The sequence below is a fragment of the Amia ocellicauda genome, chromosome 19 (assembly GCF_036373705.1).
Source record: "Amia ocellicauda isolate fAmiCal2 chromosome 19, fAmiCal2.hap1, whole genome shotgun sequence".
NCBI lineage: Eukaryota > Metazoa > Chordata > Actinopteri > Amiiformes > Amiidae > Amia > Amia ocellicauda.
Genome location: NC_089868.1, coordinates 22,877,907 through 22,901,401, shown reverse-complemented (window position 1 = coordinate 22,901,401; position 23,495 = coordinate 22,877,907).

Here is a 23,495-nt window from a genome sequence, read left to right as displayed (position 1 = left end):
GAGATACATAAGATAAATCCTATTGATTTTGAGCAGATAAACACAATTTTACCGCAAAAAGTGACAGCGTACAAAAATATTAAAAGTACGCTACATTTCTTTAAAGACAAATAACCAGGCAATGATAAACCTCAAAATTGGAGAGTTTGCTGCTTTATTGTTTAGCAGCTTCACATATTAAACAGCACAAACACATACAGTGGGCTGGAGGAATAATTGTCACAATGAATGATACACATTCTCTATGCATTGATATGGGGAATATAGCCGTATGGATCCATACATTTTAAACCAAAGTGCATATCATGTTATTGTGTATGATTCATTTGTAAGTAGGCCTTTCCTTAATTTGGCAGCCGCAGCAGTTGGATGCTGGGAAATGTTGTACACTTGTACTTGAGATGCATCATGATACTAGAAAGATGTGCCTCTCCTTTAAACAGTTGTCTAAATTTCACAAGTTCATTTGACGAATCTATGCATATTTAACATCATAAAATCTGAAATACTGTACTATTTTAAGGGAAGATTTTGGCTCTCATTTTTTATTGCTTCCTTAAATGCAGACCTCTTAACAGCTCCACAAACTGGGAACTAATAAGAAATTATCATGAGCCGTATGCTCAGGGGAAATAACTTAAACGCATCAGCTATATTTCTTTCTTTTTTCAGTTCACTGTTAATGACTTTTTCCCCTCCCAATAAAACCATAAAGGTCAGCCGAGATGTAATGCTTCCCCTTATTTACTTGTGTAGATAAGCTGCCCATTACGAACTGATAAGAATTGGTTCCCCTACAGTGGTTGTTGAAATGTGTTTTCCATGTTAACACTTAAGCAAGTCTTGCAAGAACAGCAGATTATGTTGTATTTTTAGACCACCATTTGTTTGTTATATGGCCAAAAAGGAGTATTTATTACACTTAAATTTACAAAACAGAAGGCTTTGTAAAAATGCAGCGCTTTTTCCATCTGCTCTGAAAGAGAACTGCAGCAGATTTTCTGTATTTATTTATTTATGTCTTGTTAAAAATAGTGAAGAAAAATCTCAGTAAAAGTCTTCACACTGCTAAAAACTTTGAAAAGCATCTGGCCTTCAACAATATACCCTTAAAGTAATGTCATTTTGAAAGATAGATCACCGACAGACTAACCTTCAGTGTAATAAAAAAAAAATCAACCATGGAGGGAACTTTTCAAAAGCTGACAAGGTTTGAATCAGCTATCCTCTGGAGATTCAAGCTCTCTTCCACAGACATGGTTTACAGCTATTATGAAAGTGAAAATGGCGTCTCCTGGGATCTTTAAACAGACACAAACCACTTCAGCAGGTCCTGTATTTTTAATATATACATAGTAAAAATAAACGATGAATAAATAGTACGTCCTGATGTCCAAAAAGCCTGAAGCAAGACATGAAATATAATAACTGATTTGGAGAATTTGTTGTCCTAAAAAGGAATAATTGATGATGTTGTAAAATTGAAAGGCAGTCATTTGATGCTGATGCTTACTCGGAGGATTTGGTTTTAATGACCCTCACAACATTGGTGCTTTTCAGATAAAGATAATACCATCTTCACCCCACAGTCCTGTATCTTTAGTGATGTAAACACCAACTGCATTTAAACATGCCTCAGGGCAGAGCTGTCTGCTTAACAGCATATATTCATATTTACATGAATATTAAACCTTCTGATTTTAAGGCACTACCCCTTACATTGTCTGTCTGTGAAAGCTTAAATAACAGCCACAGATGGAGCAACAATGTGAAACACCTGCATAGGATAACGGTGTGTTGTGTTGCATAACGTTTGTCACAATTATAACTTGAGCATACATATTGTGGAGGGATTTGTTCACTTCAGCTGCTCAATATCTAAGGAAAATCTCATCTCAGCTTGTGGGTGACCAGGTGACATTCGGAGTTAACCTTTGAATAGACAGATACTACCTAACCTGGGAACAGTTTGTGTGTGTAGCTTGTAACAGTTTTTATGTGAAAGGCTACAATATGTGTGTTGCGCTGGTTACTAAAGATACACAGCATCTGATAATTCTGCATTGTCAAACCACACACCAGACACAGTACAGACGCAAATACTCCCCAGCATCGCTACAGAGTGAATTACTTATTTTATTTACAGTACAATTGGCTGCTTGAGCACCTGAGGTTAAATGAACAGCATCCTTTTAAAAAATACAAGTTATAAATCCACCTTGGTGATTCGGTGGCTGAAGCTCGAGCACTGAACGCAAAAGGATCGGCTCAAATCTTCTGGACCACGCATGCCACGATTTTCCCTTCATTTGACCTAAACTTTCATGCGAACACACATTGTTAAACCACCCTCCTCGCAATAAAGTTTCAATCTATCAAACTTCAGCAAGGGGAAACGCACAAGCGCTGGAATTGGAATCACATTGAATTTCGAATCTCCGCACTGACATGTGACCTTCGCGTCGGCGCCCATAGGTGAAAAATGAAATGTAAAACAGCGAGGATGATTACTATTTTTTAAGAATGTCACAGAAAATATATTCCATTAGGGTTAAAGGGGAATATCTGATTCTTAATTTACAGTTCGGATCCATGTGTAATACATCTCCGCTGGGCTTGTCAGCTAGAGTCTACATCTTCAATCACGAGCCAATTTACACAGTAAAAAGGTCTGCCAGCTCTTCCGTTCATCTTTTACTTCTGAGTGCATCCAGCTTTTATATTTATAAACCACTAACACACTGTCAAGAACTTTTAGTTTAAAATCACATGTGGCACCTAATTTATGGTGGTCCTCACCACACATCTGAATTCTCCTTCCAAGAATAAAAACTCCCAGGAATAATGATAAACAAACTTTTTACTCCATTGCATTTCTGTCTTCACAGTGTCAATTATTGACCATTATCTTTGCACATAACGTTTTTTTTTATAGTGAACTTATATAATAGTATGATTTTAATTACATATATTTGGCCTCACACATAATAAATCTAGATATTGGCTAGCTAAATATTGAACAAAATGGACCAAGTGTTACGCTGAGAGCACTTAAAATTTGGGAGAGTGGAGGCTTTTATTAATCCACTGAGCAAAATTGTGCTCTTTCAATTTCCAATTTCCATAATGAGTTGAGCTAGAATGACGTGTTTCGTCTCAACCATTATACTCTGATAGCCTGTAGTTAGTCTGCGTGATGGAGAAATGTATGACCTTAATAAACACATAATCGAGTTCACTGTGGGGACTGAATATTAATTAATTTTCTTTATTTCAACATCAGTTGAAGAATTCATATTACACAGGCCAAAAATCTGATTTGACAAATCGTCAGCTATTCACAGTAATATTTTTTGTTTTCACACTCCATAAAAACTTGCTTGATTTCAATATATATATATATATATATATAGTAATATTCTGAATGTTTAAAAGCACAAAACTGAACTCCAACTGGTTTTTAATACTTTCCCTTTAATTGGGATCCTCTTGCCATTTTCTTTATTTTGTAAAAATCCAAACCTGAATTAATTGATTTATTTAAGTTTTTTTTTTAATAATTTAATTGGAATTGGAATCACATTGAATTTCGAATCTCCGCACTGACATGTGACCTTCGCGTCGGCGCCCATAGGTGAAAAATGAAATGTAAAACAGCGAGGATGATTACTATTTTTTAAGAATGTCACAGAAAATATATTCCATTAGGGTTAAAGGGGAATATCTGATTCTTAATTTACAGTTCGGATCCATGTGTAATACATCTCCGCTGGGCTTGTCAGCTAGAGTCTACATCTTCAATCACGAGCCAATTTACACAGTAAAAAGGTCTGCCAGCTCTTCCGTTCATCTTTTACTTCTGAGTGCATCCAGCTTTTATATTTATAAACCACTAACACACTGTCAAGAACTTTTAGTTTAAAATCACATGTGGCACCTAATTTATGGTGGTCCTCACCACACATCTGAATTCTCCTTCCAAGAATAAAAACTCCCAGGAATAATGATAAACAAACTTTTTACTCCATTGCATTTCTGTCTTCACAGTGTCAATTATTGACCATTATCTTTGCACATAACGTTTTTTTTTATAGTGAACTTATATAATAGTATGATTTTAATTACATATATTTGGCCTCACACATAATAAATCTAGATATTGGCTAGCTAAATATTGAACAAAATGGACCAAGTGTTACGCTGAGAGCACTTAAAATTTGGGAGAGTGGAGGCTTTTATTAATCCACTGAGCAAAATTGTGCTCTTTCAATTTCCAATTTCCATAATGAGTTGAGCTAGAATGACGTGTTTCGTCTCAACCATTATACTCTGATAGCCTGTAGTTAGTCTGCGTGATGGAGAAATGTATGACCTTAATAAACACATAATCGAGTTCACTGTGGGGACTGAATATTAATTAATTTTCTTTATTTCAACATCAGTTGAAGAATTCATATTACACAGGCCAAAAATCTGATTTGACAAATCGTCAGCTATTCACAGTAATATTTTTTGTTTTCACACTCCATAAAAACTTGCTTGATTTCAATATATATATATATATATATATAGTAATATTCTGAATGTTTAAAAGCACAAAACTGAACTCCAACTGGTTTTTAATACTTTCCCTTTAATTGGGATCCTCTTGCCATTTTCTTTATTTTGTAAAAATCCAAACCTGAATTAATTGATTTATTTAAGTTTTTTTTTTAATAATTTAATAGAACACTGTAGTTCATAAGCAGAGGTTGAGCAAAACAGTTTAATAATCACATTTTGTTCTGTACTGCAATTTTTTTTCAAAAATCTACATTTCCCTTAAACACATTATCATTTATGAAGAAATAATACAGAAATAAGTTATTTTTCTATAACAATTCCCTTAATTATGAGTGCTTACTTATGTGACGAGCATAGCTGTCAGTTTTATTGTTCTTTCAGCCTTCTAGGTGTGAAACAACTCTGCAAACTAATTAGTGGTATTTGAGAAAAGCAAGTGCTGAACAGGTCAGATATACTGTGAAAATGCTCAGGAATAAGTTAACAATTATTTCCTGAAAACTTTTAGTTTTGATGGCGACATATTCTCAGTTAACTCTGTAAGGGATTTAATATATCAGTCTGCAACCTGCGGAGAGAGCTGGGAAAGATGTTAATTTGTGCCCAGCAAATAAAGTGGTCGACATCATTCATAAACTGAAAAGACAAATAGAAGACCTTTATATTTGTAGACATAAAGGTTGCAGACCTTCGGACCAGGGGGTTGCCAAGAATCATCTAATTGTATCATTGCTTTATTTAGAAATATTGGATTTCAATCTATGTTTGCTTGATGGTTTCGTCACTTCCTTGTTTGGAGATGATACTAATTTAGTCCTGCCTGCTGTCGTGAAACCAATCAGTTCCTTTTATATCTAATTGCTATTGTTTTTAAGACGTGGTATTTGTCAGCTTGGAAGCAGTGAGTGAATCCTTCTAATTTATTTAAACTGAATAAAGTATAGATGCAGTTCATGTGATAAATTAGGGTCACACTTTCAGAAGACACTGCTTCACACAGCAGTCCTAATATTCAGACTATGAGTCTGCTTATGAACGGCAGGAGTCACGATTGTGGGATTGTTATTCAAAATGTACAATAAATAACATTAATATATAAAGACAGGATTACGGTGTGTGCTGACATTATATGATTTTGGAATCAAAATCAAAAACAACAAACCTGGTGACTGGGGAAATTTAAAATATTAGCTCGAAGCTTTTCATTTTAAGTGACTCATTTGAGTCTGAGATGAATATGATAATGCAATCATTGTATTTATTTACTTAACTGTGTGTATCTGGAACGATGAAAAGCATATTTTTAAATGGTTTGATGGGTAATCAAACATGTGTAATGCCCTGTACACGACAATGAAAAGGCACTTAATATTCAATAATAATTTAATATTTGCATACATTAACAAATAACATCACATGAAACAAACTTTGAGTGTTGTTTTCATTATCATGGTTCACGCAGGTCTGCTTTTCCATATAAGGAAGTAAAAAGAAACCTTCACACAAACTAAGTAAATATATAAGAAATAACATTTCCAGAAGCAATCTTTAGGATTCTCCAAGCCGAGCCGATCTCCACTCACCCTGGTATCTATAATCTCAGAAAGGCAGAAAAGAAAAACTACAACAGTCAGGCTGATGAAACGTCAGTGCTTAAATTCTGTATAAGCCATGCTTTGTTTCAAATGCTTCTACTTAATACCACCCTTCCTGCAATTTAGAAAAGATTAAAATGTAAAAAGTGTCACAAACATTATTTTCTTTCTGAGTGTGAGAACACGGACGCTGCAGAGGAGCCGAGTGTGAAGAATTGAAACAATATACCAGAGTATAGCTGTTGTTGCTGAGACAATGACAAGTTGGGTCATTGTCTTGACTAATGATGCTATATATAGCTCCAAAAAGAAGTTTCGTGCTGCAGGCTGAGTGAAGTATTTCAGTAATAATTTTCTTAGCTGCAGGCTGGATTTTGACTGCCACTCAATGGAGAGGCAGTCAAAAGTTTACACTCATGCTGTGTTGTCTCAGTTCAATCAACTGGGAGTTTCAGATTTTTTTCTTGGCTGATAAAATGTTGTACAAACTCTGAGAATATATCATTGGTAAATATGTATACAATGTCCTTAACTGAAATAAACCACAAGCAACCTTTTTATCTTCAAATGAATGCATGTGTTATGATTATATATTGAGATATATATTCACATGTAGCAGGGAGTATTTGTGGCACTGATCAAAAAAGAGGTAAAGATAAAATCCAAAATCAATTTCATGAAAAGCTAAAAAAACAACAACATGAGATAGGGTTTGTACACACAGCTGTCCTCTTTTATCGATCATTCATTAATATTTTCAAGGCTCCTCCAATCACAACAAAGGACAGCCGCACGACAGATGAGACAGACCTGGTAAAATATCAATGGAAAATGCAAACAATATAGTAGTAAACCTTGTAATACCTCACTGATATTAAGGGGCAATCATTTTAATTCTGGCCGTGACATAAAAACAGGTATTTTCAAATCAATATCAGTCCCAATTTGTTGTTCAAACCATCAGCAAAGTATTCTATGTACAGCCTAGTTACACCGATCAGCCATAACATTATGACCACTGACAGATGAAGTGAATAACACTGATAATCTCGTTATCATGGCACCTGTCAGTGGATGGGATATATTAGGCAGCAAGTGAACATTTTGTTTGACAAGGGCCACATTGTGATGGCTAGACAACTGGGTCAGAGCATCTCCAAAACTGCAGCTCTTGTGGGGTGTTCCCGGTCTGCAGTGGTCAGTACCTATCAAAAGTGGTCCAAGGAAGGAAAAGCAGTAAACTGGCGACAAGGTCATGGGCAGCCAAGGCTCATTGATGCACGTGGGGAGCGAAGGCTGGCCCGTGTGGTCCGAGCTACTACAGCTCAAATTGCTGAAAAAGTGAATGCTGGTTCTGATGGAAAGGTGTCAACACACAGTGCATCGCAGTTTGTTGCGTATGGGGCTGCGTAGCCGCAGACCAGTCAGGGTGCCCATGCTGACCCCTGTCCACTGCCGAAAGTGCCTACAATGGACACGTGAGCATCAGAACTGGACCACGGAGCAATGGAAGAAGGTGGCCTGGTCTGATGAATCACGAGTTCAAGGTGTTGACTTGGCCTCCAAATTCCCCAGATCTCAATCCAATTGAGCATCTGTGGGATATGCTGGCCAAACAAGTCCAATCCATGGAGGCCCCACCTCGCAACTTACAGGACTTAAAGGATCTGTTGCTAATGCCTTGGTGCCAGATACCACAGCACACCTTCAGAGGTCTAGTGGAGTCCATACCTCGACGGGTCAGGGCTGTTTTGTCGGCAAAAGGGGGACCTACACAATATTAGGCAGGTGGTCATAATGTTATGGCTGATCGATGTACATGTATGCTTTTGCAGCCACAATATCACATTGTCTGTTCAACAGTCCATTCAGTAGTAGAATAGATATCTACCTTTTACAGGAAGACAGGATAGTTATGAGGTCAAATTCAGACCATAAAGATTGGAAACCCAGATGTTTTAAGTAAAAAATCTCAACTATATGTATTTAGGTCCTCTGAATATTCATGAGCACAGCAAGTCCATCTCTTGCGAGGAGACAGATAATGAGATCCCAGCAGAGCATGCTGATTTTAAGTATTTCCCTCTTATTTACCTCTCACATTGTACAAGCCACGCTTCATCCTTGATTTGTACAGTAATAAGATATAATATTACTTCCATGGTAAACGATTCTCCAAAGTTGGGTGCTAACTTTATAATTAGTGTTATCTCACACCGACGGAAGCAAGCAAATCCCAGAGCACCTGTGTTTTCTATCTTGGGTGGCTTAACAGAATTAATATTTCAATAATTAAAATATCATGGATGTTCTAATGATGCTCGTCCATCAGCAACAAACAAACCCAAACGTACATAATTACATTTGCACAGTTAAATAAGGTACACGACGCCCAGAGACCATCCCTCAGTTAAATAATGAGGCCCCACAGGACGTGGTTTCTTTGGCAAAATGTAGCATTTGTTTGTTTCTAACCATTTTACACAAACCGAACAGTGATCAACCCTGTAAAGTGTCGCTGAGCTGATCCAATTCTGAAGTAATTGATGATAAAAGGGATGACAATAACTAATCTATTGAAGTAGCAGCAACAAAAGGGAGTTTTGGAATGTACTTTTTTAATGTTTACTTTTCAAATCACAAGATAGCTTTGCTGCCAGTTGGTTGTTTTCATGTTAAACAGCTTACATTACAAGCCTTCAGGTTTTGTGTATTTTAAGATACAGTGTGAGACTCCGACGTTCTCGGACGGGTGTGTGTTTCACTGATTAGGCAAAGTCATTTGTTCAATTAGGTCAGCAGTGTCCAGAGCTGGCCCTCGCAGGCTGCAGGGTGTGCAGGTTTTCATTCTAAATTATCTCTAAATTACTCAATTAAACAGATTACACGCTTAACTGGTCAAAAATGATTCCCCCCCGAGTCTTTAGGATCTCAGGAAATGAGGCTGACCTACAAAACCTGCTGGATTGAGGATACATACTCCGGCAACATGCTTCCTTCTCAACACTCATTTTCAGGAAGGGTGCTGAGGAAGTCAAAACACAAACTAAACTTTGCGGTCTGTCGTTTTTATTGTACAATATTGTCTATGCTACTTGATGATAGTTGATGAAGTTGATGATACTTCAAATAACATGATTAGCCATGGGCCAAGTAAACACTGACCCACCAATCACTTGCATTTTATACATCCAGCAGAGTAAACAAGGTCAAGCATTGTTCATTTCCATTACACAATTAGTTATTTCTATTCAAATTGAAAATAGATACTAGATTCTATGCAGTGAATTCACTGTCAAAATCAGTGAGCACAGAAATACACATAACCATCACTTTGCAACATTTGTACGTTTACAGTTAGCATGTCCTAATACTATGCATAGAGGAGGGATATGTTTTTACTAACATGAACAATATGGTTACGACCTTAAGCTCTGCATATAATAATTCACTTAAGGTAAATATCACTTAATGTAGAAAACGCTCAACGTGACTTACTGTACTAAAACACAGCTGATTACATCCAGTCTGTAAATTCTGTATAAGCCATGCTTTGTTTCAAATGCTTCTACTTAATACCACCCTTCCTGCAATTTAGAAAAGATTAAAATGTAAAAAGTGTCAGTCTGACACTTAAAACTTAACCATTGATATCCACATTTTATAAATGACAAGACTGACGTGAAGTTGATATTGCATGTGTTAAGATAAACGCATCTTCTTTTGTATAGGGCTGGTAATCCTTTCTGTTGTGTAACAGCTTGGAAAGTGTCAGTCTTGTCATTTACAGACTGTGTATTTTTTTTTCTTTAATTTAGCATTGACCTAAAACAAATTGCTGCATCTTGTGTGTGGGTTGGTCAGATACAGGCTTCACAAAATATCCACACAATCAATGGATAGTCAAGTGAATTATTGCAGAGCAGACAGAGCAGATTTAAAGTACACGTGGTTATTATGCGTGTATGTGAAGCTCTGTAGTTACTGTGTCTTTGGGGTAAAACCTGAGGCTTCGGAGGCATGAATCACTCCTGTCTCAGATGCCACGCAGGAGGAAGTGAACATTTATTAAAATCCTGAGGTCAAGCACAAAAGCAGGTGACAGATTATTACCTGTGTGAGTGTTAATTGCGTCTCTCGATCCCTGTTCTTTCCCCCTTGTCAAAACTCCTTCAGAGTAACACAGATACTTCATAACACAGCAACTTACAATAATGATCAACGTACAGTTAGGTTTTTATACCAATATTAAAAACATTTTGAGAAATAATAATTCTGGCTGTTGTTTCTGTATATGTTTCATGCATTCATATCATAAAGCTTCTACATTCAGCGTATAGAAATGTATTTTTATTTTTGGTCGAGAGAACTACCCAAAAGGGGAGTGGCCTAGGTCGTTAACATGGGACCCAGTGAACCCATTTATATATAACAAAACAGTCTATGGGTTACTTTACATTTGCTTTTTATTCTCTCATGTTTTCCACACATTTCTGTTAGAAGAGACTATTGTCATTATATCAAACAAATTATTTATGAAACAAAAAGACAATTTATTAACTACCAATTTATTTGCATTAGTTATGAAATGTATATACAGCTCTGGAAAAAATTAACAGACCACTCCAAGTTCAGAAATCAACGTTAAGTGGTCTCTTAATTTTTTTCCAGAGCTGTATTTGTCAAGTGGACAATTTCTTCTGGTTACAACATCATCAACTCATGACAGAAGGAAGAAAGAGGGTACGATTGCACTGTACTGCACATATCATATGTGATTGAAATTACATACTGAAAGTTTCCAATAGACATCAAAGAAAACTTCAGTAAAAAAAGAAAGAAACGAATGGATATGAAGTGAGAAGCAAAATCAATGAGAAAAGCCAGAGAACAACATGTCACAACTATACAAAACCCTCCTGTCAGCATGTCAATACTGCCAATGGCACACAATTATACATCTTTTAGTTTTCCGTTTCCACAAAAGTACATTTCAGCTCTATTTAATGCGTATCATTTTCTACGCTGTTATTTTAGCTATACATTATTTTACAGTCTTAGTTTCTAGGGAACCATCTCTGGCCTTGAAATACAAGCCATTTTACTTCTCCATGTATTTCTCATAAACTTCTAATACTACAATTCTTCCCGGATCAAATTATATTATTTTTTCACAAAACATTTCTCTATGATACTGCTTTTGCTTTTATCATATACATATTAGTCCTGTTCATCTACTAAGTAAATACAATAACACGACAGCAGAGAACGCTGTAGAAGATGCAGCCTCTGTGAAACATTTAATAAACTTTAAACAAATACTGAATCTTCCAGTACAAACATCAATAATATGAAGCCAATATTTTGTCCAAACACTCTTCATCTTCCTACAAAAGTAATACCAGACCCAGAGGAAGGAGGCTCTGTTTGTTAGATCTGCTTCAAAGCAATGTCTGTAAATAACATTTTTTTTCGCCTCAGAATTTGAGTGTTTACTTGTCATACCAATGTGTCAGTATTTGTTATAAGACCTGGTACCTTCACAAAGGTAACCATTTTAAAGTGTTATGTTGTTGTCATTTAAAGTGAAAAACAACATGATACTACGCTAGTATGTTTTGTGTTTTTAAAGCACAATGTTGGTTTTACAACTTCTTGAAAATGTCACCCCATTGATTCCCAATTTATGGTAATTAATATAAGAGAATAATGAATGCTTTAGCATGCTTTACAATGAGTCTAGCCTGACTGAAAATGATATCAGAATGATCGTTAGAAATGTCTAAGATCGTGGCATTCGCTACCCCAGGACAATCGATCTGCTTCTAATCATTTTTTCAATCATGTTGGGTGCTATCAGAGAAGAGTTCATTCGGTTTAAACAAGAGCCAAGCAGTTTCATCAAGAAATTATTTATTATACGTGAGAAAGGACAGCTATATCCCTGGGTTTCGCTGCCAAGATGAAAATCCTAATATGCAAAAATCTCCCAAAGCGTTGCTGTGCTGAGTAAAAGCTCTCTCTCTCACAGCAACAGTTTCGGCTGTGCAGGAGAAACGGATTGACCTGGAAAATGCTGATCAAGAAATGTAGCGGCTCAGTGTAACCATCTTTGCAAGGGAGTCAGATTTTCAGGTCACGGATTAGTATCAGGCAGGTTCCTTGCGGTTTCTAGTGCAGAGAACCAGGCAGGATGCAGAGATGGGAGCACAAAAAATGGTCCCGGATTCATACAAGACTGTATCTCTTCATGAAGAAGCGGTGTGCGCAGATACGGAGCTGAAGGTTCTTTGTTTTAACTTACAGAGAAAAAACACAGCCTTCCAAACTGTTTAGTATTCTGTGCCAACCTTGTTATCATTTCAAAATATACTTTATCCCACAACTTTAATCACTATTTTTCCTGTGCAAAAAAGTTTGCTCAATTAATGTCCTTTTTCTTGAGTATTCTTACATATTTCAAGGCTGCATATGTGTGTCTGCTCAAAAAAAAGAATATACACACACAAATCAACAAACTACTGCTTGATTTTCATTTGTCAAATTATAACGTAAACTTTCATAAATCATCTCGGGCATTTTCAATTTTGTCTGCTACTGGGACATTCATGTGCAAGAGCTCTGTGTGATAAACAAAAGCAATATTATCACTATCAATATTTCATGCCTTCCCTCACAAATCTAGGACATTGTCATAATTAAGATGTGGATGCTCTTAAATGCCACAGCAGGATACAAATCCAGTGTCCCTGAAGAACTAATTTAAAGATTTTAAAGTTCTGCATTTAGTCAGACGAACACAGTGAGCGCATTGTTCACGCTGAGCAGAGAGACCTCATACTGGAGAGCTGAGAGACAGATACTTGTGTATTCTCATTTTTTATCCCTGCTTCAGTTCTGACATTTGTTGACCTTGCCATGACCTCTAACCTACTTTTTTAAAGATGGAAAAATGTATTCCCTCACCTACAAAGCTATAATAAAGAGTGGAGAGTTTATTTTTTGCAGCTCAGCAGTCTACAGAATCCTTTGCTGCAGTATTTTAATTAATATCTATTTTGTCTGTGTTGAGGAACGTCTTAAAATAAAACATTTTATTCATTTTTCAACACATAATTATTTCAAAACAAATTTAATTTGAAATTAAGTTGGTCCTTCCCAGCATTTGATGTAACATCCACTATATTTCAGCTGTACTGTGCTGGCAGTGCTTACAAACACAGCATTAATAAATAACATACACCTAGATAGATGATGAAGATGGCAAAATTAACTTCAGATCTGGGCAAACCCCTGAGATTAATGCTGGTGCTTTTCACTAACAGAACTGATCTAATGAAAACAGTGTTTCAAGGGCTTTCAATCTCTCCGCTGATCAGTCAGAAGTATGCACTGGTTCCCAAATATTCATCTATTATGTGTAAATTGCAGGCGATTAAGAGGAAACCAAAACCATGGTTCAGAATTGAATTTCAATTCACTTTTGCCTTGCTAATATGCAGTGGTATGCATTAATCAGGGTGACTTGATTAAAATGCATCAATGACAGCAAGGGAACTCGTTGATTTAACACTTAAAAAAAATGTAATTTTTCAGATTATTTTGGAGATGTGAAGTGAAATGGATGCCTGGGAGAAACAAGTTGCTGTCTCGTCTTGTCCTGCTGTGAATCCACATGGATCAGTATTCACTAACACACAAATGTTCACTTGTGGACCCTAGTGAGCTGAAGCATGTAGTGCAACTCTGTAGATAGATTGCACCAATGAACACTTTCTCAAATAGCTTTGTGAGGAAAAAGTTGGATTGTTTTTGCCTTAAGCTTTTTGTCAAGTTTATTAGAAAGTTATTGTAATAATAAGTATATTAATAAACCATCTTAAAGAAAATAGGAACAACAGAAGAACTGTAAGAACAATCAGATCTGGAAGTAATAATGAAGCTATGTCTACCACTGTGTGTGTTCAGACTAATTGTGGCTTCACTTGAGCAGTTTGCAGGACACAGACACTGACGAATGACCTTCTGAGTCTGTCTGTAATGCATTCGATATGCAGTTTTGTACTTTATCCAAGTGATTCTCTTATGGATAGAGAATACAGCTCCATAACTCCATTTGCAAAGGCAGGCCAAACACTGCAACAGTATTCATAAAATAAATCTAATTTACGGAGCTGAAATGATGGAAAATGCATCACAGGCATCATGGAGTCTACAGATGTTATCAGACAATGTCAGTGTACTTTATATTGTCAGAAATCTTCAAGAATGTTCTGCCACAATGACTAAGAACGCACTTTTATGTGTATTAAAGAGATCTTGTGATTTAAAAAAATAAAATGCATGCAGTATGTCAGTGACAGAAATAAGTATTGCATTTGTGGGAAGGATAATGTGCCATACCCTATTGGATTGAACTTTTGGCACATTTTAAATAACGTTTAATATAACTAGATGGATGCTGAGTAACAACGCTTTGAGAAATAAAGACTTTTCTCAAATCCTTTGCTGTGGAGTCTGTTCTCTGAAAATAGTCCCCCACCTCAGCAGTATACGTGCAGACATTGAATTACCCCGTGACAGCCGAATGCGGGGAAATGTTCAAAAAGGGGAATTGATTTTTTGGGTAGTTAATTAAATGTTGGCCACTTCTACCTGAAAACTGTCCTGGACAGTCTTCTAACATGTGCTTCTGGAAACGTACAATGGGAAAGGTTAATTTGCGGAGTTTGAATGGTGAAATGAGCCGGCGTGATTCGAGTGGATGGCGTCTCTGATTGCACCTGGGTTTATAATAACACTGTGATGCCGGGGTCTTGGCGAGAACAAACACGTCGAGGAGTAAATGAATGTGTCTGGGTGCCATCTCAACAACAGCATACTGAGACCCAAGCGGTAACCACAGAGTAAAGTATTAATAGGACTGTACAATCCTGTGAACTGTTGTACGAGAAGGCCATTATCCCTTGAAAATATGAATATATGTGTATTTTATAATATATAAAGTGGTTTTATTCTTGTGCTGCAAAAAACAAAACAAAACAAAAACTATTCAAATGCAAATACTTAAGTTGGATCTGTTATATAAACAGTAGATTACATGCAAAGCATTGTTTTATTTTCTTTGATTGACAATAACACTACAAGGAGTTTGAAACATTGTGTGTTATTGCTTAATGTAAAAAAAAATACACTTCAATATTTTCAAAAAAGGATACACAACATTCTATAGCAAAGGAATAGATACATTGTTAAAATTACTTTGAGAAATGTTTAAAACCTTCTGAAAGATGATGTCCATGGATAGTATTGATTAAAAACATGTCCTTAAATTAAAAATAAAGATACAACAGAAAGTTTCTGAATCCTGAACTCTGTTAAGGATTCCACAGAAAGCCCACACCGTTCACTTGAGCTCAGACAGGGTTTATTTCCCTGCTTTCTCACGAGGGAGTCTCGCCAGTAAACCCATCCCCCCAACCTTGTTAAGCAGAGTCCCACATTAGTCTAACTCTCTCTTCCTCCGGGGTTTGGAGACCTGTCAGCCTCAAGGTTTAGTTAATCACTCAGTGTGCGCGGAAGTCCAACTGCTCCAAACTATGTCCCCGGTTGCTAATAGAGAGACGAGAGAGACTGAATCTCTGTAAGAGCAGCTCATTAGGATTCCAGGTATTTAAGGAAACAGTCCATTTCAATCGATGGGATAATTTGTCTTCTACTCAAGTATATGGTTTTGAAAGATGGACTCACATTATTAGATTTCTGATGAATACATATAGCATGATGCTGTAGGCGGCGCTGGACATTATAAATGTACAGCCAAATACATTTTCCCAACACTTAGACAGTGTATTTTCAATTTCAAATAAAACCTGTTACGCAAGGCTGTGGGATTCAACTATAGTATCTGTGTTAAATATGATATATAGATCACATTTAAAGGAGATATTTGTATATACATAGCATGGATTTTTACGTCTTCACAATATAGGCATACATGAAATAAGACCAATGCTTGAAAATGCTGTCACTTTGAAAGAAAACAAAAATCAATGCAATGCAAAAACCTTCACATAGTCCTCTGTTTGTCTGTATCACTAATCAATACCAATGCATTCACAAAAACCTGACAACCAACAAAAACTGATAATATCACATAAAATTTGTCTTACAAATGTAAAATGTTTTAAAGATGTAAACTGATATACAGTAGATTGTACCAGTCTTTCCAAATATATCACCTATACTCTAATTCAAACTGCACTGAGAGCCAGGAAAGAAAAAGCTGATTAAACAACAGGCTGTGCTAATTATCGAAAGCCATTTAGCTCTATGACAAAATTTCAGATCTATCTAACCACCTGTGATCTACAAGTTGTCCATTTCTCATAATTGGACAAAACTCTCAAGTTAAAATGAATGATACGTCATCTTATTTGTCTTTTCAATATAACATAAAAAACATTTCTTATGATCATGAATGTAATAATAAAGAAAATGAACAAACATTGACATAATACAAGTACCCAGATAGTAACACATTGGCAAGACATGTGTGTGTATTAAGAAACAGTCATCATCTGTCTTTGGCATCATTGGCACTGACAAAGTTAAATATAAACCCCATGTCTTTTTGTTGTTGTTGACTTGTTTATTTGACTACTTTTAAGTTTCAAACGTCAACCTCAGAATGATACAAAAACAATCAATCTCAACTTCATCCCCAAACTTCCCACACACACTAAATCCACCCGTACGCTTATGTACTCGGAGTCCCTCGCCTCATTAGCCATGGCAGGTATCAGAATGCAAATAATGAGGAAGTGCCCGCAAGGCAGCGAACACGGAGGAGAAACGAAAAGAGTGAAAACCTAACATTAATTAGAAAATACCCCAGAGAACAGGGTAGCCTCAGATGGCTGTGTGACAACATGGTGATTTCATTTTGTCTTAAAATAGTGGCACTCCTTGCAGCGCCGTATGCCAATCACTGGGCTACTCTCGGCATTGTTACGGTACTTAGTCGAGTGGCACAAAGACGAGCTGATTAAATATTAATAGTTCGCTCATGTTACAAAACATATAATTCCACTAAAATACAGGTATAAAGCATTCAGGGCGGCTGCAACCATTTACTGAATTCAAAAACTATTATACATGAATAGACAGGAACAAACACGTTACGTTCTGGAATGTCCGTACGTTTTTTCAGCGTAGTTTGTTCCGCACAATTCGAATTTGTTGATTTTGTTAAAGTCACAGCACAGCCTATCCTTGTCCTGCCAGTCGTTTAATATCTTGTTTTAGTCTCTTAGTATCCAGGTGATAGAAGTTGGTTATAAAGAGGCTGATCGTAGATGCAGGCTTTTAAGAGTTATTCATTGCTAACTCTTCATTGATATGGTGGAGAACTCTTAGAAGGAAAACAAATGTATTATGCTAATAAAAAATTATGAAATAAAAATAATTACTATCATTTTTTGACAGGATACTAATGAGATTTACCTTTTATTTTCTTGAAGTGAACTTTTTTGTAATAAACTGAAGTGACATAAAATCATTTGGTGTTTAGGTACTGCAGAGGAGAAAGTATTGAACAGGTCACGCACTTTGACCCGATCATTTGGTTGACCCCGTTCCTCTTTTAATTGTCAATTTAGTCTCCTGATTCCCACTTACGATTGAAGCGGAGGTTCTCTCTCTGAAGGGGCGATCGATAACGTGGGCTAACAGCGTGAGGAAGAAGAATATATCCTGCGCTCTGAAACCTCAATAAACCTCAAGGTGACCGAGCCACTTGGTTCTTACCTCAGGATACGGGGACTTTTGATCAAGATTACGTTTGATAACTTAGAAATGATCCATAGGACACTTCTGTCTCCAGTCCCAACAAATGGGCCCTTTGAAAAGCTTTCCATCACTTTTGATGTACAGAAATAGACCCTGTGATTTCAGTGGCATAGATACTTAAAAGGGATATTTACCTTTGTGAATTGTACATATGATAATGGCAATTACCCTAAGGAGAGCAAATGGCTATCTTCAAAAGCTGAGATAAGCCGGGTAATTGCCTTTGATTTATGTTGTGTACACTTATAGGATTGGAGACAGTCTTTGAATCAATAAGATGCATGTTTTCTCTTTCTTTCTTTTGTGAAGGAAAATAAGCTGAATTCAGGCTGGTTTAACAAGACAGTATTCCCAGCTTATGAAGGTATCATTCAAAACATTTGTCAATAATATAAGTTAATCACTAAGCATGTGATTTTAATGCTTTGATGACACAAGAATGTTCTAAAATTGCAAGAATTTAAAATACTCTATATTTCTTCCCATAAGTATTTGCAAACACACACTAATATCTTCTTAGTCTTTGAAAACAAAATCCAGATATCTCTCAAGAAGGCCAATTATTTTATTTTTCAAAATACTTCAAAATAGGAAAACACTACATTTATAAAAGCTTATTGTTTGGAATTGCCAGTCTTTGCCGCCATATTGTCATTAACTAAAACTAAACGATTAAAATGCAAATGATATGCAGGCTGACGTCCTTTTAACACTATAAACTGCAGCAAGAATCACTCGACGTGAGAGAGACCTGGCAGGTGTGGAAGAGGTAATTGCTAATTGCTTCAGTAACATTTTCCAATCTCCTGTGCATCGCGGCTCTCAGAGAGTCAAAATGAGCTACTGAATCAGAAATTGAGGTTGGCAACCTTGGTGTGTTTAAGGGTGATTTTTCAAATGAGCATTACAGTTCCCAAAAGAATGTGATAGCTTCACCATCATAAGGAATAAAAATTAAAGTAGACACCATCGCCATACACAACAGAAGTGATTCACCGTGGGATGAGCTAGCTAGTGGCAGGGCCGGAGTAGCAACAGGAGCAGGAAGAATACATAAGTACATCTGAACATTGCAGGTTATATTCTAGCAGTTAAAAAGGAAGGTATTTAAACTACATATTCTCCATCCACACATAAGAATAAGATAGCATTGTGACCTCCCATGCAAGATTATGCCAAAGTAGATTAAATTGGAGTAAAACATATAAATTGTCATTGTACACAGAACGAAAATCGATGCACACTTTGCATTCAATTAGAATTGCTTTCAAGGTGTATAATCGTGGTGTAGATCAGTATATCAGTAGATCAATTCTTGTAAATAAGGGAAATTAAATGTGTTTATTGTGATGTTTGAATTTAATATCATTGTTTTCTCCTTGGTGCTTTATTAATGCTACTTATTTCCATTTCAGTAGGTTCTATCCAAATTAACAGGTATTAAGTGTTATGTCTCTGACTGAATATAGATGCACATCATTTAGTTAAAACAGTGTTTAAACTTAGCATCTGGAAATATACATTTACTTCAAACCTGCATGTGCTAAGAATGTCTGACTACAGACTCTCTTATATAAATATGAAATGAATGCAATGCATGGCTGTTTTGTTTGTGGACAAATCAAGATACAACCCCAGAGAAAGAGAAGACTTTTGGAAATGTTATATATTTGTTTGCTTAATAAAACAAATCTGATCTGCACATATTATATTTCCCTGGTGTTCTGCTTTTTGTGTTTGCTTTCTAATGTTGTGGAGGCTTTAATACCCAGACAGGGCTAAGCGACCTACATTTTGATGACTAATTACTATCTTTTGTACTTAGGGTATTGAGGTCACGCTTAAACATTACTTAATCATGTAGCAATTGTTCTTTTAAGATCTGTCGATACGAAAACATACAATTAATCAAATTTATAGATTCAGGGGAACAGAGAAGGGAGAAAGATCCAAACTTAGTTGTTTGATTGACTTGCCTATATTTAAAGATAATCAAACGCAGTTGCAATGGTTTTCACACACAAGCATTTTGTCTTACCCCCATGCAAAATAAAAATATCCATCATCAAATATATCCCATTTCAGACTCTACTATATATGGGACATATGTTTTCTTTGCCATCATGGAATATTGCTCTTGCTTTTTCAATAGCGACTTTATTTTCAGCAATATGCAGTTTCTGATGATGAGGCAATTCCACACTTGTGCTAATCCAATTGAAATGTCTGAGCTTTGATTGAAACTTGGAACCTACAAGGGAAAGATACATTTGCATTTGGCCGACCAAATCATTATTTTTATAGACCCTTTTCACAATTACATACTCTCGATGTTAATGTTACTTTCAAAGAGAATTTGTTCTTTATGTGCTCTGATGCCTGTACTCCATTAATTTAGTTTTATTGCCTCTAAATTAGTTTCACTTTCCCCCCTCTGGCAGCTTAATTTAATGTGCATAAATATAATTTATAGACCCAAACATTTGTATTCCAAATATTCAGCTCAAGGAGTTATGCCTCAAGAAAGTAAATTAGTTTACAAACTCAAACTACTTCAATTCCCTTATCTCATCTAACTGACGTGCTGTTCTGTAATGTTTAAAACTGATGGCAACATGGCCAACAGGGGCCTCATTTACAATTCCCATAGTGTTTATAGGGATTTCTAGTTGTAAGGTTCAGTGCCTGTCTATCATATTAAACTTTACAGATTCTTCTTTCAGCGAAGGGACTTTCACAAAAATCCCAGTAATTCTGCACGAACAGCGTTTGAGGGCATGTCTATTTCGCCCTCCAGATCTTAGATTTACATTTCGCTGTATCTAAAGAAACATTGGTCACAATGTTCAGTTTGTCTTTTTTTACCTGCTCTTTTTCATATAGTTTGTGGAGCTACTGGTTACCAGCCAACACTATACTTATATTTACACACATATTTACTTATAGACTCAGATTAATATTATGAATTCTGTTTTGAGGAAGACTATTGATTAGTCTTTAATCCACATACTGTTGCCTAAAATACATATTTATAACGATACACAGAACACAATGTTCGTGTTAATATTTTGTATTACATTAAGGTCAACCATTTTGTTTGACAGAAACTGTTTGCATTTACATAATCATAAGAATATCATTATCCAGATACCAATTTATTTTCCATTCAGTCTTGTGGGAAAAATTATAAATCTGAGGTTGTGGGAACAAACTGGGATAATGTACAAGAATTAATCTGCAGGAAATAACCCCATAACATCCTGTTATGCTGTAAATACACTGTCACTTAGTGTCTGAAGCCAAGCAGCCCTGTTGCCAGGGAAAGGTACTTTTTGCAGGAATGTCTTTATGATAAACAAGTCCCTTTATGGCACTGAAACATGAGCAGCTAGCTGTGAAAGATACTGGCGGAGATGTTCTGGTCAGAGATTGAGTTTTAATCAGGAATAAAGCTTCCTTGTCTGCTGTGCTGGCCTGGGGGTTTGAGTGGGTGAGACATTATCAGCGAACGAACCATGTATTTGTTTAATTAAGAGGTTATAAGACACCTGTTTGTATCACTATTTTCAAAATTTTCATTTGTAGCTGATTTCCTACATAGACCAAACTGGAGTCACAACATCAAGGTGACATAATTGCAAAGTCCCATATGTGGTGTTTAATGTGTGTTGGATTTGGCATTGATGAATGGGTCAACCAGGTCATAAACATCATAGCATATTTTGTAATATAGTATTTCCCCTAACACTGTCAAGGAATTTAAATAGATACAGACCATGCCAGAATGAAATGAATGATATTAAAAACACATCCACAATGTAAACACAGTATTCGAATAGGCAAGGCTTTATATTACCAACATCAATCATGCGTTTTCTTTGCTGTGAGTCTTTTCTTAAGTACTGTCTCATTACTGGGGTCTACTTATACTTACAACAGAAGCAGATAAACGAGTTAAAATATATTAATGTGATTCATGTTTGAAATACGGAGGTAGAAGTTAATGTGTTCCTAATTCAACAGCATCTCGAACAAACATGAATCATACATTTTTTAGTAACGCAATGATTGTAAATCCAAGTTTACCTAAATTAATCCCAAATTCTTAGTGTCAGTTTACCCAAAAAAGCATTAACTTACTTACTCTTAACCTTATTATGAACCCTATAAAACACACAGTAGCCATTTTGAAAGAGAAACTCAGTCAATATGTGCCCTGTGACCAATGCAATTTGCTCCAAGCATTCATTTAACCTGCCTCTATTACAGAGCAGTATTTCAAAATTATTTTTATGTTGCTTTGTACATTCAATAGTATTACACAACAAAGTGCAATTAAAATCAGTACTTCTGAATCATTAATTCTATAAAGCTTTGATTTTCAAATACAAAATTGTCATTTTTTACGTAATATTAATCCACGTAATGGTTGCCTATATTTCAAACAGGCACACAAATGTTAAAAACGTGTGGGGAAAACATTCACTACATCATTGTCTATAGAGCAGCATGAAAACATTTGGCTTAGCTTTAAATGGTTTCCTGAAATACATACATGCGGTGATATTTATAACCTAGAAGAAAATACAGATAAAAGGGTCATTTCTAGAGAAACCTTCAGAGACCTTCATTTTAAGCCAGGAAAGAGATACAAATTTGACAATTTATGTATCAGAAAGGAATTAAATTTCCCGTGAACTTGGTCAGAAATCCCCTTCTTTTGGAGATGGCAATAAGACGTAAAACACTGCAGATTGCAACCGACTAGAAGGTGGCAAAAAGAAACATCTCAGATAATGGGCTTTGATACTGTGCCTGTCTCTCTTTCTCCAGCACCCATCCATCAGTGTAAATATAAAAGACAGAGTGGGTTAGAGGGAGGTTATTCTCCACCTGTCACTGCAAACTGGATTTTCTGGACCTTGCTGACCTTTGGATAAAGTGATTTTCTTTTCATATACTGCGGGTGTTTCTTCTGTAAATGTGAAAGCAATAAGCCTGTACTGGAAATCTCTTCACATATTTGGCTAGACAACAAAAGGCCTAAATTCACTTCTGCCACACATCTCTACAATTATGTAAAAAGTTTAAGAAATAAAATAAAGGATAGAGACATCATTGTGTTGGTCTAAAGCTGTACAGATCATACGTAGTGTAATTGTCATGTATATTTTAATTTCGGCGGATGACTTTCTTGGGAAATATGAGGGACAGTATTCCTCATAACAATTTCAACTAGTACTGATGACAAGGTATATCACAAAAGGTATTCACTGCATTTGTATTGTTTTGGATCTATTTTGTGTGGAATCTTAAAATAAATAAATTTGTATTAATTTTCAATGTCACTTTCACAGAAGATAACCAGTGGGAAAAATCATGAGTAGAAGAGGATTCATCTAACTTTTAGACTATATCATAGACATGAGTTTGGCTGTAAGGTTTTAACTGGCTTTAATGTTTTATTGTGCCATCAGACCCCCTGTT